The sequence below is a fragment of the Capsicum annuum genome, chromosome 10, assembly GCF_002878395.1.
Source record: "Capsicum annuum cultivar UCD-10X-F1 chromosome 10, UCD10Xv1.1, whole genome shotgun sequence".
NCBI lineage: Eukaryota > Viridiplantae > Streptophyta > Magnoliopsida > Solanales > Solanaceae > Capsicum > Capsicum annuum.
Genome location: NC_061120.1, coordinates 45,845,867 through 45,863,894, shown reverse-complemented (window position 1 = coordinate 45,863,894; position 18,028 = coordinate 45,845,867).

Here is an 18,028-nt window from a genome sequence, read left to right as displayed (position 1 = left end):
ATGTTGCCAAATGAATACTTGAGAGCAAGTTTGATATGAAAGACCTTGGAATTGCTAATGTGATCTTAGGCATAAGAATTCATAGAACTCCCCAAGGATTGGCATTGTCACAGTCTCATTACATTGAAAAAGTACTTGACAAGTATAGGTTATTGAATTTAATATTGTCAAGACACCATTAGATGTGAGTTTTTACTTTAAAAGAATGAAGGTGAAAGTAACTCACAATGCGAGTATGCAAAAGTGTTGGAAAATTTGGTGTATATCATGAATTGTATGTGATTAAACATAGCATGCGTTATTAGTAAACTAATAATCCCATTCAAACTCATTGGATGATAATGAAAAATGTTTTGTGATATCTAAAGTCTGTCACGGACCGGAGACCACCCCCATTTCCTAGACAACAGAGCACAACACTCACTAATATGGACTAAAGTCCAAACATATAACAAAATAGAGTAACATAAGCTCAAAAATTCTAGATTATATCAATAACCACCAACTGATACCGACAACCAATACCAACTACCAACACAACACCCAAATCCACAGTACCCACAAAGCCTCTAACAAAATTGAGTACTAATAAAATATCAAGATATACCCCCGACCATAGTCAAAAATAAGTCTGAAATAAAGTCTAAGACATAAGAAACAAAAACATAAAATGAAGTTTTTCGAAGGATGGAACCTCATCACTTTATGTTAACTCACGAACTACCGACAAACACATGATCACTATGTAGGAAAGGTATAAGAAGTTACAGCCCCTGCATCGCATGGGTATACAACATTCGGAGATGGTTAGTGGTTGGAGCGCTAGCATGTAACTTAGGAATAAAGGAATAAATAATGTCATGAGTAATAATTCAGAACCAATCAAATCCCATGCACATCATCAAATGAAATACATGCATACACACATATATACATATATACATATATACATACATATATATATTACATATCAGGGTAGGGAACAAGGCTTAGCATAAACTTTTAAAATCTTAACCTGGATTGTGTAGCATAACTATCATAATCAAGCACTCATGAGATATATAGGCCCAACTCTCCCCCAGCTAGAAAGGCCCTAGTGCATTAGTCGCACGAACCTGAGGATAATCATATGTTATATTCCTGATGGGGGGACTCAAACCTCCCGACATAAATCAAAGGTGACTAAGGAACCAATTTATATAACATGGGGGACTCAAACCTCCCAATCATATAATAATAATAATAATAATAATAATAATAAGAGGGACTCAAACCTCTCGGTCATCTAGACCCCTGCGCTGGCTAGCGTAGTTTATGGTGCTAATCTTTCGGGACCTTTACTTTCACGGTCTAGCTACACAATCCACTTTTAAGCCTAATTAAAATGTTAAACACATATTCTCAATTTATTAAATCGACTATGCATTTAGGCATCTTGTTTGTGTCGCCATACCAACCTTACATACAAGTTCATTACCATGCCACAATCCACTAACCATCACAAATTCTCCACGACCCCTTAGGTTCAATTAACATTCACACAAGAAATCCACATACCCCGAAGTTCAGTAAAATTATTCCATGGTTCGTTAACCATGCCAATGAATTAGTTCAAGTGAGCAAGTCAAAATATGTGATAAAGCCATGTATAACTATCAATTTCACATTTTGGTTTAGGGAACTCAATTTCCAAAACCATATGTCAAAGAAAAATTAATCACAATTGGGGAAAACATCACCCCTTTTATTATTCACCAATCCCATGCACTCCACAAGTTCAAAACTATTAACAAAGCATAAATAATACATAATAAACCAAGGGAAATAAATTTTACAACCATTCATATCAAAGCCCTTAACCATATTAAAACCTTTATTTCAAATCCACATAATTAACCATGTAAATTCATGCATTAAAAAATGAGTTTAAGCGTGGAGTCACATGCCTGAAATACCCAAAAATATGGAGATAATTCAACCCTTGAAGCTCTACTATACCCACTTCTTGGAAACCCTATGTATTGATGCTTGAGAAAATTTGACAGAGAAGAGAGTGTGTTTGATGTGCATTATGGATGAAAATAGGGTCCCAGGTATATTTATAGGTCGTGAGTTATTATTGGAATAAGAGGGAAATTTCTAAAATATCCACATTAAAAGGCTGAAAAATAAGATGCCAGTCATTATGGGTAACCTTATGTAAGACCCTACAAAATTCTCTCCTAGTCTGAGCCTTAGAACATGTTCAGTGAAGCGTAAATCCGGTCCTAAAAAGTTTAAGAAGTGTTTTCCCAAGTAAGAAATATTTTGAACCATGTAGAATTTCCTTAATATCGACTTTATATCATGTAGAGCATTCAATAAGCTTTCCATCGATACTAATTTTGTCAAAATCCGACATCGAACGAGGAAGTTATGACCATTTTACTGAAAATAGATGGAATCGCCCAAGTGCGACGGCTGGGTTGATGTGCCATCAAGCTTGCACCGAACCTCCGCCCATCCCGTCGCAACCAAGGAAGTGATTCCCAAGTGCGACGGCCAGGAAGATGGACCATCAAGTCTACGACGGACCGTCGCTTAGACCATCACATGCGATGGACGATCCGATGGACAGTCAAGGCTGCAATGGACCGTCGATGGGACCATCACACTGAGGCAGAGTGGCCTCTTCCTGGCCAACGTGCGATGGACCGTCAGTTTTGCGATGGACTATCGCAACTAAGGCAATGTGTTCTTTTTGGATCGATGTATGACGGACGATCCGACGGACCATCAGACTTGCGACGGACCATTGATTCAACCATCGCAGAGCCCGTTTAACATTTTTAACTCAATTTTTGGTCTTTTCCCACTGTTTTCAGCCCCTATTTATATCCGATCAAGGCTCACAATTTTATTCTTCATCTTTAACATCAAAAACTAGGGTTTCCTACAAATCACAACCCTTCTTTCTTCTTTAAAAAAAAATTTAGATAAATCAAGAATCTCTCCTAGAGCCTTCAATAAACAATTTCCCTAAGGTATGCAGATGTCGATTCTTGGCTCCCTTTCATCTAAGAATATCAAGAATCTTTTTGTCAATTTCAAAGATCTTATGTTTATGAGTTTTCATGATTTATGTGAATTGAAATTGGAGTTCATTCTATTATTGAGTTTTTAATTCATGTTTTGTTTATGAGGTTTCAAGATTTGACCCTAGTATGTGATATTCATGTGATGATCATGGTAAAAACTCTTCAAGTTACTTTTTAAGTGACATGTTCATGTCGATTAAGTGTAGAGATTGTTGAATAAGCAAAGCATGCTCCCCATATGTTTGATAAAATGCTTATGTGAAGGAATTAGAGCATTTATAGCATGTTGACTAGAAATACCCAATTGTGTGCAAGCCCATACATTTCAAGTGTTTGTTGAAAAGCCTTAGTTAATGAATTGTGACATGATAGCATAAAATTCCCCAATTATGTGCTCTTTGATACATGCTAAGACTTTAACATATGCCAAGTGTTTGATGCAAGACCTTGTTTAATGAAGTATGATCCAATAGCATCTCCCCCTATGTTATTACATGTTTAGGATTCCTAAATGCTTGAAGTGATGCCTTAGTGATTATGATGGTGAATGATTGTCCATGGTCTTGATAATTCAAGAATGGTTATGTTTTACTTTTATATTATCGAGTCCTGGGGGTATTCATACCCGACAATTTAGATGTTGTCTAGAGCCCGTGTCAGTTTTCACAATAATTCCAGTCGATCCATGATTCTCAAGACTCAGCGAGTTATAGAACTCTGTATTCTTAAATAGATACAGAACTTAAGAAATTTAGTAATCTCTGTAATCGCCATAATATCAGTATCGCTGGTAATCTAGCCTCAGTTTTGTACCCATCTCAGATCTAGTAGTATTCAAGTGTTCAGTTCTGACCTCTGTAGTAATCAGGTACTCTATTCAAAGCTCAGTGTCATTCTGTCAGATAACAAGATTCAGTAGTATTCCATCAGATACAAAGCCAAGTGAATTCAGCTTAACTCAGTTAGACTATTTGAGAAACATGATCAGTATCAGATTCAGCTTAGTTTGTGTTCAGTTAAGAATCAGTTTAGAGTCTTTCAGTTGGGAGTAGGAGCTAGCACCGAGCGAGGGCAGGGATGGCGGCTCCCCGTCAGAGAGGCAGAGCCGTTAGGAGCAATCCTTGAACTCCAAAACTGCGTAGTCAGTGTAGGATGTAGGAGTTACCCATCAGGAAAGGCTGGTCACCTGTCAGATAGGCTTGACTATTATATGCCTTAGGCTTGACTTCCTGTGAGGGTCACCCGTCAGAGAGAATTGACCAAAGAGTTCTTTACCCGTGGCACGGTATTGACACCCTTCTAGCTGGGGTTATAGGTTGGACCCCACCAGTTGAGATTTGAGGAATGTCAATTAAGTGACTACTTCCCACAGTTACAGTTTCAACATTAATCTTCAGAAATCAGGATTGTTAGATATAGTCATCTATCTCAATAAGGAACTCAAATAGTTCCATTAATTCATGAACCACCCGTCAGATAGTCTTAGTCTTATATAAAGTTATTCAGTATTAGATTTGGAGATCACCCATTAGATAGGGTTGATCTCAATCTCAGATTCAGTTGAGTATTCTAGTTGTTAGATTCGGATATGATATTTTCTTATCATTTATAGTAGATTCTAAAATCATCTATTAGATAGGTTTGATCTCCGATGCAGCCAATCAAGAGTAGAAAGCTCAAAATTTAGTCAATGAAGGGAGTATAATTAGTCAATCAGCTTTATTATCCTCAGATTCCGAGATCACTCTTTAGATAAGACTGATCTCAACTCTAATACTCAGCTATCAATATTAGATGATTCAGTTGTTCAGTATCTCAGTATTAGTAGTTCATATGACAGTAATGCAGTATCTGAGTTTAAGTATTCAGAGTCATGATGGTTGTAGTTATGGATTTTTTATTCATTCATGTGTTCTCATTCAGTACTCTCATGATTATTCAGTTAAGTAATTATTCATGCATAAGCCCTTGCATTTTGCCTTACCCCGTCTGCATACTCGTTATATTCTCATACTGAAGTATTTATGCTGTGGTGTTTTATTTGACACCATAGGTTCAGAGACATGAGATTCAAAGTACCCTTAGCAGCTCAGTCCCAGTCAGTAGTAGTAGACATAACAGTGAGTTCTCTTCATTTGAGGATGATCCTTTTATCATTATTGCATTAGATTTTGTTTATTTTTAGTAGACAGAGTTAGTTGGGGACATGTCCCATCAACTCCACCGCTCAGACAGTTTAGAGGTTTTTTAGATATATCAGTATTCAGTTTTCAATTTTGAGTATTTTTAGATGTTTTAAACCTCATGGCCAGTTTTTGCATTTATTATCTATATTATGCAGTGTCTAGGTATAAATATCAGTAGAGGATTAGATTGTCGTCCTTCGGGATCATGAGCACCGTGTGACATTCCAGTTCTAGAAAATTGGGACTTTACAAACTTGGTATTAGAGCCTAAGGTTCAATAGTGTCTTAGGGACTCTGAAAAGCCGCATCTACTAGAGTCTTGTGCATGAGTATTTTGCATGCCACATTTATGTACAAGAGTCTATAAGATGTTTTAGGAGAAGTTTCCCTTCTTTTAGTATTCATTTCATGCGATTGAGCATGAGCTCAAGTTGATCCTCAATCTAATCCACCTCTTTCTTCTATTTACAGAGTATGCCTCCTCGCAGAGATAGTGCCCTTAGAGTTGATGACCAGCCACCTCAGCCAGTCGATCCTGAGAATGAGAGTGTTTCACACACCGAATTTTGGATAATTTTTTATGCACTAGACCAAGCTGTGACGACTAATGTTCAGGGTAACCATCAGGCTGTGGCCCCACCTCAGAAAGAAGGGGGTTCAGCTGCAGCCAGAATTAGAGATTTAATGAGAATGAGCCTGCCAAAATTCCTTGGGTTAGTAGCAGGTGAGGACCCATAGCTTTATCTAGAGAAGGTGGGGAAGATTACCCAGATTATGCATGTTTTTGAGGAGGAGAGTGTAGAGTTAGCATCCTATAGGCTGAACGATATTGCTCATGATTGGGTAGTGATATGGAAGAAGGGTAGAGGGGAGGATGCAACTTTCGTGACTTGGCAAGAGTTTCAGGGTGCCTTCTTAGATAAGTTTTTCCCATTAGAGATGAGAGAAGCTAAGGTAGAGGAGTTCATAAACCTAAGTCAAGGCTCCATGACAGTGAAAGAGTATTGTCTTAAGTTTAAACAGTTAGCTAAGTATGGTCCTGACTTGATAGCTGACCCTGGAGTGAGTATGAGTAAGTTTGTGACTGGTTTATCTAGGTTAGTGTTGAAAAAGTGTAGAATTGTTATGCTTCACAGAGATATGGACCTTGCTAGGCTGATGATGCGTGCATAGCATATTGAGTTAGATAAGATAAAAGAAAGAAAGAGAGTGAGTAAGAGAGCCAGGACAGGTAGTCATGGTTTCTCTCAGGCAGGGTCCCAAGGTGGTAGTCGTTCTTAGCATAGTCAGAGATTTTCAGTCCCAGCTCCATCCTCAGCTAGTTACCCGCACCAAAGTTTGAGGATGTCAGTTATGATGAAGTGCTAAGCTCCAAATCCTAGAGTAGTGCTAGTGGTGTTCGTACCTATCCGCTTTGTAGAGAGTATGGCAAGAGTCACCTAGGTATGTGTAGAGCCGGTAGTGATGTGTGCTTTGGGTATGGTGAGCCAGGCCATAGAATGTGAAAGTGTAGATTGATAGCTCATAGGGGTAGAGAGTTTTATCAGAAGGGTGCCCCTTCTGGGGCAAATAGTGGTCAGTGTCAGAACAGACTTGATCAAGAAAGGTTCCCTGATATAGATTTGGGTATGTTATGAGTCCTTCATCTTTATGATATGCATTGTTAGATCCTTTGCTCCCGTTTTTGAGATTATATGTTAGCATGAGTCATGTATTAGTTTCAGATCTCAGTCGGTCAATCATGACCCAGTTTGTAGGTGTCCCGTGCACCGCCCTAGTATTTTAGCAAGGTGTTTATCGAAGGACATAGAGCCCCAACGGGAAGATACCCCATAATATTGTGATACTCTCATGTTCTTAGACTCATTAATTTACATGTTCAGCCTCTCCGTATAAAGTTAACATCAGTGATCATTGCATAGCCAGTCATGCTTTCGAGAGTCAGTTCAGTCGGACATCCATGCATTAGATATGCACATTCAGTAGAAATAGTTCATCTTTTCAGTGTGTTTAGTCATCCATTCATGATATCAACCCAGTTATGCATCCATGCATCAAATATGCATGTCTAGTATGAGAATTCAGCGTATGAGTAGCTTCAGTCGAGTATTCCATGCATATGATATGTATTTCCAATATGAAAAATCAGAGTATCAGTGTTCCAATTGCATAGTCATGTTTCAGACGTTCTTGTTCATTGAGTAAGTTCAGTTGATCAGTGTTCTAAACCTATCAAGCAACATTCGAGGACGAATGTTTCCAAGGAGGAGATAATGTAAGACCCCATAAAATTCTCTCCTAGTCTGAGCCTTAGAGCGTGTTCAGTGAAGCGTATATCCTGTCCTAAAAAGATTAAGAAGTGCCTTCCCAAGTCAGAAATATTTTGAACTGTGTATATTTTCCCTAATATAGACTTTCTGTCATGTAGAGCATTGCATAAGCTTTCATCGATACTAATTTCATCAAAATCCAGCATCAAACGAGAAAGTTATGGTTGTTTTATGGAAAACAGTCAGAACCACCCAGGTGCGATGGGGCCGGGTTGACGGACCGTTGAGCTTAAGATGGACCGTCGCCCAGCCCGTCGAAACTAAGGCAGTGATGCCCAAGTGCGATGGCCAGGACAACAGACCATCAAGTCTACGACGGACTATTGCTGAGATCGTCATGCGCGACGAACAATCCAATGGACCATCGAGGCTGCAACGGACCTTCGATAAGATCGTTGCACTGAGGCAGAGTGGGCTCTTCCTGGCCAACGTGTGACGGATGATCTGACAGACCGTTAGTTTCATGACGGACCCACTCGGACCATCGCAACCAAGGCAATATGTTCTTGTTCGATCGATGTGCGACAGACGATCTGACAGACCGTCAGACTTGCGATGAACCATCAATTCGACCGTAGCAGACCCCGTTCAACATTTTTAACTCGATTTTAAAAGGGTTTTTTGGTATTTTTCCCACTATTTTCAGCCCCTATTTATATCCGATCAAGGCTCACAATTTCATTCTTCATCTTTAACATCAAAAACTAGGATTTTCTAGAAATCAAAACCCTTCTTTCTTCTTCAAGAAAAATCAAAAGAAATTAAGAAATCAAGAATATATCCAAGAGCCTCCAAGAAAGAGTTTCCCTATGGTATGCAGATGTTGATTCTTAGGACCCTTTCATCCAAGAAGCTCAAGAACCTTTTTCTTAATTTCAAATATCTTATGTTTATGAGTTTTCATGATTTATGTGAATTAAAATTGGAGTTCATGCTATTATTAAGTTTTTAATTCATGCTTTGTATATGAGGTTTCAAGCTTTGACCCTAGTATGTGATATTCATGTGATGTTCATGATAAACCCTCTTCAAGTTGCTTGTTAAGTGATGTGTTCATGTTAATTAAGTGTAGAAATTGCTGTATAAGCAAAGCATGCTCCCCATATGTTTGATAAAATGCTTATGTGAAGGAATTAAAGCCTTTATAGAATGTTGACTAGAAATCCCCAATTGTGTGCAAGCCCATGCATGTCAAGTGTTTTTTGAAAAGCCTTAGTGAATGAATTGTGATATGATAGCATGAAATTCCCCAATTATGTGCTCTTTGATACATGCTAAGACTTTAATACATGCCAAGTGTTTGATGCAAGACCTTGTTGAATGGAGTATGATCCAATAGCATGTCCCCCTATGTTATTACATGTTTAGGATTCCTAAATGCTTGAAGTGATGCCTTAGTGATTGTGGCGGTGAATGATTGTCCATGGTCTTGATTATTCAAGAATGGTTATGTTTTACTTTTATGTTATCGAGTCTTGGGGGTATTCATACCCGATAATTTAGTTGCTGTCTAGAGCCCGTGTCAGTTTTCATGATAATTCCAGTCGAGCCATGATTCTTAGGACTCAGCGAGTTATAGAACTCTGTATTCTTAGACAGAGACAGAACTTAAGAAATCTCAGTAATCTCTGTAATCGTCATAATCTCAGTATCGCTAGTAATCTAGCCTCAGTATTGTACCCAGCTCAGATTTAGTAGTATTTAAGTGTTCAGTTCTGACCTCTGTAGTAATCGAGTTCTCTATTCAAAGCTTAGTATCGTTAAGTCAGATAACGAGATTCAGTAGTATTCCGTCAGATACAAAACCAAGTGAATTCAACTTAACTCGGTCAGACAATTCGAGAAACATGATCAGTATCAGATTCAGCTTAGTTTGTGTTCAGTTAAGAATTAGTTTAGAGTCTTTCAGTTGGGAGTAGGACCTAGCACCGAACAAGGGAAGGGATGGCGGCTCCCCGTCAGAGAGGCAGAGTCGTTAAGAGCAATCCCTGAACTCTAGAACTGTGTAGCCTATGCAGGATGCAAGAGTCACCCGTTAGGAAAGGCTAGTCACCCGTCAGATAGGCTTGACTATTATATGCCTTAGGCTTGACTTCCTGCGAGGGTCACCCGTCTGAGAGGCTTGACTAAAGAGGTCTTTACTCGTGGCACGGTATTGACACACTTCCAGCTAGGGTTACAGGTTGGACCCCACCAATTGAGATTCGGGGTATGTCGGTTAAGTGACTACTTCCCACAATTACAGTTTCAGCATCAATTTTTAGAAATCAGGACTGTCAGATACAGTCATCTATCTCAATAAGGAACTCAGATAGTTCCATTGATTCATGGACTACCCGTCAGATAGGCTTGGTCTCATATAAAGTTATTTAGTATCAAATTTAGAGATCACCCATCAAATAGGTTTGATCTCAGTCTCAAATTCAGTTGAGTATTCTTGTTGTCAGATTCGGACATGATATTTTCTTATCATTTATAGTAGATTCTAAAATCATCTATTAGATAGGTTTGATCTCCGATGCAGTCAATCAAGAGTAGAAAGCTCAAAATTCAGTCAATGACAGGATTATATTTAGTCAATCATCTTCAGTATCCACAGATTTCGAGATCACTCGCTATATAAGACTGATCTCAACTACAGTACTCAGCTATCGGTATCAGATGATTCAGTTGTTCAGTATCTCAGTATTAGTAGTGAGTTCATATGACAGTAATACAGTATCCAAGTTTTAGTATTCAGAGTCGTGATGGTTGTAGTTATGGTTTGTGCATTCATGCATGTGTTCTCATTCAGTACTCTCATGATTATTCAATTAAATAATTGTTCATGCATAAGCCCTTGTATTTAGCCTTACCTCGTCTGCATACTCGATACATTCCTGTACTAAAGCATTTGCGCTATGGTGTTTTATTTGACACCATAGGTTCAGAGGCACGAGATCCAAAGTACCCTTAGCAGCTCAGTCCCAGTCAGCAGCAGTAGACATAGCAGTGAGTCCTCTTTATTCGAGGATGATCCTTTTATCATTATTGCATCAGATTTTGTTTATTTTCAGTAGACGGAGTTAGTTGGGGACATGTCCTATCAACTCCACAGGTCAGACAGTTTAGAGTTTTTTCGGACAGATGTATCAGTATTCAGTTTTCAATTTTGAGTATTTTTAGATGTTTTGAACCTTATGGCCAGTTTCCGTATTTATTATCTATATTATGCAATATGCAGGTACAGATATCAGTAGAGGGTTAGCTTGTGGTCCTTCAAGATCATGAGCACCGTGTGACGTTCCGATTCCAGAAAATTGAGTCGTTATACCTTACGACTTGTAGGGTCACCCTATGACTTATTTTTCCTCAATCATAGTCTCGACAGTGTCCCAGACCACCGACACTGGTCCAATTATGGAAATGACCTTATGACTTATAACGAGTCCATATATCTCGTTACATCCTAGTCATACTCAGGATCGAATACTTTGGGCATCACACTGGTTTGCATATGGAAAGGACTATACGAGTCATTTAGAGTCCTTACGACTTATATCATGGTAGTCGTAGTCAAAACTGTGACTTAGACAAATCTCACTGGGTATATTACGACTAGGTCCTTTGACCCGTAATGACTCTTTACGACTCGTAAGGATTGTCGTAGTCATGGCAGTAAGCTCAGAACTTAGAAATTTTCAGGGACCACCACCTGGGGTGTTTTATTCTCCCCCTTTAGGATCATTCATCCCCGAATGAAAAGTCAAGGTATCCCTTAGCACGATTTAACACAGAAACACACCCACTCTTACCTTTAACAAAGATAAAAAACAAAGGTACAAGGAAATCACAATTTCCTTTAACAAAGTCAAAAAGCAAAGATGTTAAGAATAACACATACGGACTATTATTTGGAAGGGGGAACAAGAACGGATACTTAGACTTCATGTCCTCTTCAATCTCCCAAGTGGCCTCTTCAACCTTATGGTTCCTCCACAGAACCTTTACTAAAGCCACATCCTTTGTTCGCAATCGATGAACTTGCCGATCCAAGATCTCCATCGAAACTTCCTTATAAGACAAGGAATCTGAAATACCCACATCTTCCAAAGGAACAACCAACGAAAGATTACCCACACTCTTTCTTAATATCGAGATGGGAAGACCGGATTAATAGAGCCTAAGCTAGAAGGCAAATCCAATTCATATGCAACATTATTAACCCTCCTCAAAACCAACTACGAACCAATATAACGGGGACTAAGCTTCCTCTTCTTCCCAAACTGCATCACTCCCTTCATGGGAGTCACCTTTAATTACACCCAGTCACCAACATTAAACTTCAACTCTCTTTTTCTCACATCTGCATAGGACTTTTAGTGACTTTGCGTGGTCTTAAGCCTATTTCGAATCATCTTCACCTTCTCCATGGCATGGTGAACCAAATCAGGACAAAATGACTTAGCCTCACCAACTTTGAACCACCCAATAGGAAAGCAACACCTCTTACCATACAAGACTCAAACGGAGCCATACCAATGCTGGAGTGATAGCTGTTGTTGTAGGCAAATTCTATGAGAGAAAAGTGGTCAACCCAACTACCACCAAAGTCAATCACACAAGACTAAGCATATCCTCCAAGGTCTGAATAGTTCTCTCCGCTTGCCCATCCGTCTACAGGTGGAAAACCATACTAAGGCTCACCTTAGTCCCCAAACCTCTCTAAAATAAGCGCCAAAAATATGATGAGAACTGAGTACCTCAATCAAATATAATAAAAATAGGTGCACCATGCAACTTCACGATCTCTTGAATAAATAACTTTGCATAGTCCTCGACAGATAATTAGTTCTCATCGGCAAGAAGTGAGCAGACTTAACCATACTATCCACGATGACCCAAATAGATATAAACTGATTTCGAGACAGTGAAAGAATAGTATCAAAATCCATATTAATCCCATTTCTTCACAAGCAAATCAATTTCTTAAAACAATCCATCAGGCCTTAAGTGCTCCACCTTCACTTGTTCACACTCCATGCACCTATCCACGAAATTGGCCATATCTCTCTTTATGTTATTCCACCAATATATCTCTTTAAGATCCTGATACATCTTTGTTGAACTAGGATGAACAATATAATGTGACTCATGAGCTTCGGCCAAAATTCTTCCTCACAACCTATCAATGTCGAGAACACACACCCTCTTTTGGAACCTCAAGATACCATCACCACCAATCTCGAAAGCCATCACTTTCTGCCTACCCACATCCTCCTTGATTTGCATCAAGATAGGGTCCAACACCTGCTTTTCTTTTACCTCAGCACCAAGAGATGATTTCACCACTTCTTGCACCAACATACCACCATTCTTAGAATCTAAGAGATGAATTCCAAGATTATCTAAATGGTGAATATCCTTTACCAAATAATGTTTCTCCTTATCCACATGAGATAAGCTCTCTATGGACAACCTGCCAAGTACATCAGCAATCATGTTAGCTTTACCTAGGTGATAATAAAGACTCATGTTATAGTCCTTTAGCAACTCAAGACACCTCCTTTGCCTGAGATTTAGCTTCCTCTGAGTGAACATGTATTGCAGGCTCTAATCAACATAGATCACATACAAATAATGTCACCAGATCTTCAATGTGAACACCATAGCTAATAATTCCAAATCATGAGTCAGATAATTTTTCTCATGAACCTTCAACTGTCTATAACCATATGCCACAACTCTACTATGTTGCATCAAAACACAACTAAGTCCTGCCCGAGATGTATCAAAACAGACAATGAAACCATCAGTACCCTCGGACAGCGTCAAAATCGAAGTAGAAGTCAACCAGTTTTTCAGTTTCTCAAAACTCCCCTCACAAGTATCCGACCATAGAAATTTCACATTCTTCTGGCTCACCTTAATTAATAGATCCACAATAGATGAGAAGCCCTCCACAAACCTTCTATAATATTCGGCTAAGCCCAAGAAGCTTCAAATATCGGTTGGAGTCATGGGTCTAGGCCACTTCTTAACCACCACCACCTTCTATGGATCCACATGATCCTTTCACAAGATACAACATAACCCAGAAAAGTAATAGCATTAAACAAAAATTCACACTTTGAAATCATAGCATACAAACATTGATCCTTTAGGGTTTGCAACACAATATAGAGGTGATCAACATGCTATGCGTCACTCTTTGAATAAACCAGAATATCATAAATAAACACAATGACGAATAAATATAGAAACTGATGGAGTACCCAATTCATGAGATCCATAATGTCATGAGGCATTGGTCAATCCAAAAGACATGACCAAGAACTCAAAACAACCGTAATAGGTATAGAAGGCAGTCATAAGGATATCCCCCTCCCTAATCTTTAGCTGATGATAGCCTGAACAGAGATCAATCTTGGAGAAATACTTAGCACCCTGAAGCTGGTCAAACAAGTCATCTATCCTAGGAAGAGGCTACTTGTTCTTTACTATCACCTTATTTAACTGGCGGTAATCAATGCACATCCAAAGGGAACCATTCTTCTTATGCACAAAAAGAACAGAAGCACCCCACGAAGACACACTAGGGTGAATGAAACCCATATAAATGAGATATTTCATTTGCTCTTTAAGCTTCTTCAGCTAAATTGGAGCCATCCTATAGGAAGGGATAAAGATAGGATAAGTGTCCGAAAGAAGATCAATCCAAAAATAAATTTCCCTATCAAGAGGAACATCAGGAAGATCATAAGGGAAGACCTCAAGAAATTTACTAACCACGGGTACAGCTATAAGAAAGGACCCTCCAAGTTAGAATTTTTAACCCAAACCAAATGATAAAGACACCGCTTGGAAATTAATTTTTGGGCTCTAAGATATGATATGAACCTCTCCTAGGAACTAGATAACTCCTTTCCCACTCAATAACCAGGTCATTCAGAAATTTAAAAATGACCTTATAGGTCAGACAGTCTAAAGAGGCATTGCACAAGTGCAATAATGCATTCCCAAGATGACATCAAAATAAACCATGTCTAATTCAATCAAATCCACCAAAGCTTTCCTACCACCAATAGATATCGCACAACCCTTATATACTCTTCTAGAAACCACAAAGTCAATTACTAAGGTAGAAATAAAAAAGGGGTTCGAAATATACTAGGGATCAAAACCAGAATGCACAGTCATAAATGGGGTCACATAAGAAAGAGTAGAAACCGGATAAAGCAACCAATACATATCACAAGAGAATAGTTTTAAGATACCAGTGATGACATCAGGAGATGCCTGGGACTCCTGACAGGTAGTAAGAGCATAGAGATGGTTTCAAATAGTGTCGGAGCCAAAAGTGGCATCCTTTGGTGCAGGAGCTGATGAAGTAGCAATAGGAATCGTGTTGGCCCAGAAGCAAACTTTAAAGGACAATCCCAATGCATATGACCAATCTGACTACAAGTAAAACATCAGTTCTTTCCCTTCTTACACTGACCACGGTGTAACTGACCACAGAATCTGGAAGGAGAATATAAAGGTGTTGATTGGGCCCTATTTGACTGATACTAGGCACCATATGACCTAGAACCATTACTACTCTGAAAACGTTGATCACTGGACAACTTAGGGAAAGGAGCACTAGCCGTCGAATAGGAGTTAAGACTCCCCAATTCTTCTTCTAAGACTATTTCCCACCATCTCTATTACTCTGTTGTTGGCCTCCGCCCTACTCTAATTATCTAAATCTTTTACTTTGTCTTTTCCCTATCTCAGCTTGCTTCTTTTTTCCTGTTCGAATAGTTATATATACACCATAAGTCTAGAGATGTCCATATCCTTTTTCAATAAGGCAGCCTTGCTCTCCAGAATCAAATCACGGGATAACCCAAAAGCAGATTTTCTTATTTTATCCCTCATGCTAGACACTAACTCATGAGCATATCGTGACAACTGATGAAATTTTAAGGCATGCTTTTTTACTATCATTCTTCCTTACTTTAGATTTATGAACTCCTTAGATTTTGTCTCTCTTAACTCTTGAGGGAAGAAGCCATCAAAAATGGCACCTAAAAATTATCCCACGAAGATGACTCAACATCATCATCCCTAGACTATCTCACTCCTCAAACCACTGATACACAATATCCTTCAACTGATAAGCAGCGAACTTCACACCCTCTATATCAGTAGAATACATCACTTGAAAGATTTTTTCCATTTTAGATATGAACCTTGGAGGATCCTCCTCAACTTTAGTACTTGTGAAAATTAGAGGGTGCAACCTCGTAAACTGGCTAACTCTAGTAGCCTCAGAAGAACTCACAGTAATACTAGTAGGACTCGACTATTGTGACTAAGTTATTACTAATTGGGTCAACAAATAAATAAAGCAATGAAACTCAGTATTGGTAATATCTCCCTAAGGTGACTGAGAACGAGTGTCACCCTTTGGAGTAGAATTAGTTGATACTGATGGGACTTCAGGGGCAATCAGTAGCAGTGACCCTAGACCGAGTCTATACCCTAGAAGTAGAATGAGCTCCTTTCATATTGTCCTTAGATATGACAGAAGAGTTTTCATGAATATCAGATCTTCTTGGAGGCATGGTCCGAAAGGCGAGCAAATAAAAATTAGAGAGATTCAAAACCTTAGACTCTACAACCTGAAAATAAGATAAAAAGAAAGGAAAACATTCCTAAATGCCTCCTAGCCTTTCCCTTATAAGTGTGGTGCGCTATACACCTATAAAAGAGAGCCTACTTGGCATGGCTTTATGGATACCCAATTGACCATGAACCTAGGCTCTGATACAAACTTTGTCATAAACAGAACCAAGGCCTAGCCGTGACAGTCATTTTAAGTATGTCGAGGACAAGAGGCCACCCTAATTTCCTAGTCAACAGAGCACAACACTCATTAACATAGCCTGAAGTCCAAACATATAACAAGATAGAGTAAAATAAGTTCAAAGATTCTAAATTATATCAATAACTAACAACCGATACCAATAACCAATACCAACTACCAATACAATACCCAAGTCCACAGTACCCACAAAGCCTCTAACAAAACTGAATACTAATAAAGTATCCGAACATGCCCCCGACCATAGCCAAAAACAAGACTGAAACAAAGTCTATGACATAGAAAACCAAAACATGAAATAAAGTCTTTCAAAGGATGGAAGCTCACCACCTCAAGTCAACTCACGAACTATCTACGAACACCTGATTACTGCACAAGAAAGGTAGAAAAAGTTCTGACGCTTGCATTGCATAGTGATACAGCATCAAGAGATGGTTAACAGTTGGAGTACTAGCATGTAACTCAGGGATAAGGGAATAAATAATGGCATGCGTAATAATTCAAAACCAATCAAATCCCATGCACATCATCAAATATCAATACAAATATATTTATATATATACCATATGCTGGGGTAGGGAACAAGGATTTGTATGAATATTTAAAATCTTAACCTAGATTGTGTAGCATAACTATCATAATCAAGGAACCCACAGGCTATATGGTCCCAGCTCTCCCCCAGCTAAAAAGGCCCCAATGCATATAGCCTCATGAACCAGAGGATTATCATATATCATATGCCTGATAGGGGATTCGAACTTCCCAGCATAAATCAAAGGTAACTTAAGCACCAATTTATATAACATGGGGGAATCAAACCTCCCAATCATATGATAATAATAATAATAAGAACTTGAACCTCTCGGTCATCTAGACCCCCACGATGGCTAGTGCAGTTTTTAGTGTTGGTCCCTCAGGATTTCCTCTTTCATGGATCGGCTACACAATTTGATTTTAAGCCTAATTAAAATATTTAACACACATTTTCAATTTATTGAACCGATTATCTATTTAGGCATCCAGTTGGTATCATCGTACCAACCCCACTTACAAATTCATTATCATACCATAATCCATTAACCATCACACAAGGAAAATTCATGACCCCTTAGGTTCAATTAACATTTACATGGGGAATCCACATACCCTAAAGTTCAATAAAATTATATCATAGTTTGTTAACCTTCCAATGCATCAGTTCAAGTGAGCTAGTCAAAATATGTGACAAAGCCATGTATCATTATCAATTTCACATTTAGGTTGAGAGAACTCAATTTCCAAAACCATATGTCAAAGCAAAACTCACCACAACTGGGGAAAACATCACCCCTTTGATTGTTCACCAATCCCATGCACCCCACAAGTTCAAAACCATTAACAAAGCATGAATAATGCATAATAAACCAAGAGAAATAAATTTCAGAACCATTTATATCAAAGCCCTTAACCATATTAAAACCATTATTTCAAATCTACGTAATCAACCATGTAAATTTATGCAGTAGAAAAAATGAGTTTAAGGGTAGAGTCACATGTCTGAAATACCTAAGATTATGGAGAGAAATCAACTCTTGAAGCTCTACA